Consider the following 5,000-nt stretch of genomic DNA (forward strand, 5'->3'; position numbering starts at 1 on the left):
AAAAACGTAGGACTGCTCGGGCCGGTCGCAACGATGCAACTTCGGACACACAGAGACGCACGCAGCAGCCCCCACGAGCCTCCAAGCGACGGAAACTCACAGGAACTGCTGCATTAAGTGCCATGTTAACTGGCAGCTCAAATCTGAGGAGGGAGGGAGACGCAACCACTTTTGTAACCTGCTCTAGCTCTCTCATTTCACAAGTTAGAGACCTGAGGAAAGAACTGAGTGTTCAGGAGACCCTCTGAAGTCCATAGGTCCACATGTTATGGCTCTGACACTTACTGGGTTTGAGTAAAACCGGCATTTTCAGAGGCATGTCACAGCTGAAATCTCCATGAAAAGAGCTGTGTCTCCCCAGAGTAGCTCCGCAGGCACTATCGCCATGACGACCCCACAGCTGCAGCTGGTTAGTGACCTACAGAGCCACTGAGCGTGCTCAGTTGGTGGGAATCAGGTGATAGCTTTACTGTCACTCTCTCACACAGAGACACAGACAAACAGAGACACAGACATGCTCAGTTGGTGGAAATCAGTTGATAGCTTAACTGTCACTCTCTCACACACAGACAAACAGAGACACATATACACACACACACACACACACACACAGACAAACAGAGACACATACACACACACACACACACACAGACAAACAGAGACACATACACACACACACACAGACAAACAACTACAGGTGTTGACTGACAACAAAGTCACAGGAAGTCTGCCCGAGTCTGATTTCAAAATAAAAGCCCTGTGCTTCTCAAAATAAAGTTCACCAGATACAGAAAAACAACTACACATGTTGACTCGCAACAAAGTCACAGGAACTCTGCCGAGTCTGAATTTCAAAATAAAAGCCCTTTAAAAAAAATAATAAATTTAATCAGATACAGATAAACAACTACACGTGTTGACTCACAACAAAGTCACAGGAACTCTGCCGAGTCTGAATTTCAAAATAAAAGCCCTTTGTTTTTCGAAATTAAATTTCATCAGATTTTTCATCTGTACATCTTTCAACTTCCTTTTTCATGTTAAACCTATTCAGAATAGCAGAATATTCAATGCTTTTCAGTTCAAAAGTCAGCTATTCACTTTTCACCCTTTCACATATTCAGATTAGTACTTTATTCTTTCATTCAGGTATTCAATGATTTTCAGTTCAAAAGGGAGCTATTCATTCTAGCGTAAGCCATTCATTTTCACCCTTTCATATATTCAGAGTAGTACTTTATTCATTCATTCAGGTATTCAATGTTTTTCAGTTCAAATGGAGCTATTCAGTCTAGCGTAAGCCATTCAACTTTACCCTTTCATATATTCAGATTAGTACTTTATTCATTCATTCAGGTATTCAATGATTTTCAGTTCAAATGGAGCTATTCAGTCTGGCGTAAGCCATTCAACTTTACCCTTTCATATATTCAGATTAGTACTTTATTCATTCATTCAGGTCTTCAATGCTTTTCATTTCAAAAGGGAGCTATTCAGTCTGGCGTAAGCCATTCAACTTTACCCTTTCATATATTCAGATTAGTACTTTATTCATTCATTCAGGTATTCAATGACTTTCAGTTCAAAAGGAAGCTATTCAGTCTGGCGTAAGCCATTCAGCAGCCAGCAGAGAGCATTCACACCGCAATTTCTTCAGAAATTGCACTTTCTAGTTGGTGTGAATGCTCAAGCATTCACAACATATGTTCTTGTACTTTATTGGTGTGAATGCTCAAGCATTCACACTATATGTTCTTGTACTTTATTGGTGTGAATGCTCAAGCATTCACAACATATGTTCTTCTACTTTATTATTGGTGTGAATGCTCAAGCATTCACACTATATGTTCTTGTACTTTATTATTATTATTTTTCTTCAGACGCGTTTTTCGGCTCGCTTCTTCATCCAGAGCTTTCAAAATAGAAAATTCATTCAAAGTTCAAAACGTGCGCTTCAATCGGGAATCGATTGCTATGACTTTTCTCATCCGAAACTTCAAAAATGTGCCATTAATATCCATTTTTCTGACAAAAATTCCTCATAGAAATGAATGGGAAAAAATTTCAAAACTCCGATTTTCTCACCAAACTTCAAGCCCTCACAGTTCCTACATACATTCAGCCAGAAACTTCATTCAAACTCTAAAACGTTCAGCCTCTCGACCTCTTTCAGACCATACTTCAACCTCCTTCATTCCATTCACCGTTTCATCACACTCGTCTTTCAAAAAAAAAAACTTTCTCACTCCATTTTCAGATTTAACATTAGTGTGTATGTGGCGGAATGTTCAGAGCTAGAGTGCGTGATGTCATCGCTAGAGTGGAGAGGAGCAGAAAAATCGTCTGAAGATTTCGGGAACAACTCGCTCTCATGCCCACAGCGTGTCACTCAGACTCATAATTCATACAGAAAAACGTAGGACTGCTCGGGCCGGTCGCAACGATGCGACTTCGGACACACAGAGACGCACGCAGCAGCCCCCACGAGCCTCCAAGCGACGGAAACTCACAGGAACTGCTGCATTAAGTGCCATGTTAACTGGCAGCTCAAATCTGAGGAGGGAGGGAGACGCAACCACTTTTGTAACCTGCTCTAGCTCTCTCATTTCACAAGTTAGAGACCTGAGGAAAGAACTGAGTGTTCAGGAGACCCTCTGAAGTCCATAGGTCCACATGTTATGGCTCTGACACTTACTGGGTTTGAGTAAAACCGGCATTTTCAGAGGCATGTCACAGCTGAAATCTCCATGAAAAGAGCTGTGTCTCCCCAGAGTAGCTCCGCAGGCACTATCGCCATGACGACCCCACAGCTGCAGCTGGTTAGTGACCTACAGAGCCACTGAGCGTGCTCAGTTGGTGGGAATCAGGTGATAGCTTAACTGTCACTCTCTCACACACAGACAAACAGAGACACATACACACACACACACACACACAGACAAACAGAGACACATACACACACACACACACAGACAAACAACTACAGGTGTTGACTGACAACAAAGTCACAGGAAGTCTGCCCGAGTCTGATTTCAAAATAAAAGCCCTGTGCTTCTCAAAATAAAGTTCACCAGATACAGAAAAACAACTACACATGTTGACTCGCAACAAAGTCACAGGAACTCTGCCGAGTCTGAATTTCAAAATAAAAGCCCTTAAAAAAAAATTAAATTTAATCAGATACAGATAAACAACTACACATGTTGACTCACAACAAAGTCACAGGAACTCTGCCGAGTCTGAATTTCAAAATAAAAGCCCTTTGTTTTTCGAAATTAAATTTCATCAGATTTTTCATCTGTACATCTTTCAACTTCCTTTTTCATGTTAAACCTATTCAGAAATGCAGAATATTCAATGCTTTTCAGTTCAAAAGTCAGCTATTCACTTTTCACCCTTTCACATATTCAGATTAGTACTTTATTCTTTCATTCAGGTATTCAATGATTTTCAGTTCAAAAGGGAGCTATTCATTCTAGCGTAAGCCATTCATTTTCACCCTTTCATATATTCAGATTAGTACTTTATTCATTCATTCAGGTATTCAATGATTTTCAGTTCAAATGGAGCTATTCAGTCTAGCGTAAGCCATTCAACTTTACCCTTTCATATATTCAGATTAGTACTTTATTCATTCATTCAGGTCTTCAATTCTTTTCATTTCAAAAGGGAGCTATTCAGTCTGGCGTAAGCCATTCAACTTTACCCTTTCATATATTCAGATTAGTAATTTATTCATTCATTCAGGTATTCAATGACTTTCAGTTCAAAAGGAAGCTATTCTGTCTGGCGTAAGCCATTCAGCAGCCAGCAGAGAGCAGCAGAGAGCATTCACACCGCAATTTCTTCAGAAATTGCACTTTCTAGTTATTATTTTTCTTCCGTCATGTTTTTTTGCCGCGCTTCTTCATCCACAGCTTTCAAAATAGAAAATTCATTCAAAGTTCAAAACGTGCGCTTCAATCGGGAATCGATTGCTATGACTTTTCTCATCCGAAACTTCAAAAATGTGCCATTAATATCCATTTTTCTGACAAAAATTCCTCATAGAAATGAATGGGAAAAAATTTCAAAACTCCGATTTTCTCACCCAACTTCAAGCCCTCACAGTTCCTACATACATTCAGCCAGAAACTTCATTCAAACTCTAAAACGTTCAGCCTCTCGACCTCTTTCAGACCATACTTCAACCTCCTTCATTCCATTCACCGTTTCATCACACTCGTCTTTCAAAAAAAAAAACTTTCTCACTCCATTTTCAGATTTAACATTAGTGTGTATGTGGCGGAATGTTCAGAGCTAGAGTGCGTGATGTCATCGCTAGAGTGGAGAGGAGCAGAAAAATCGTCTGAAGATTTCGGGAACAACTCGCTCTCATGCCCACAGCGTGTCACTCAGACTCATAATTCATACAGAAAAACGTAGGACTGCTCGGGCCGGTCGCAACGATGCGACTTCGGACACACAGAGACGCACGCAGCAGCCCCCACGAGCCTCCAAGCGACGGAAACTCACAGGAACTGCTGCATTAAGTGCCATGTTAACTGGCAGCTCAAATCTGAGGAGGGAGGGAGACGCAACCACTTTTGTAACCTGCTCTAGCTCTCTCATTTCACAAGTTAGAGACCTGAGGAAAGAACTGAGTGTTCAGGAGACCCTCTGAAGTCCATAGGTCCACATGTTATGGCTCTGACACTTACTGGGTTTGAGTAAAACCGGCATTTTCAGAGGCATGTCACAGCTGAAATCTCCATGAAAAGAGCTGTGTCTCCCCAGAGTAGCTCCGCAGGCACTATCGCCATGACGACCCCACAGCTGCAGCTGGTTAGTGACCTACAGAGCCACTGAGCGTGCTCAGTTGGTGGGAATCAGGTGATAGCTTTACTGTCACTCTCTCACACAGAGACACAGACAAACAGAGACACAGACATGCTCAGTTGGTGGAAATCAGGTGATAGCTTAACTGTCACTCTCTCACACACAGACAAACAGAGACACAT

This window comes from Pempheris klunzingeri, chromosome 1, assembly GCF_042242105.1.
Source record: "Pempheris klunzingeri isolate RE-2024b chromosome 1, fPemKlu1.hap1, whole genome shotgun sequence".
In the NCBI taxonomy this organism is placed as follows: Eukaryota; Metazoa; Chordata; class Actinopteri; order Acropomatiformes; family Pempheridae; genus Pempheris; species Pempheris klunzingeri.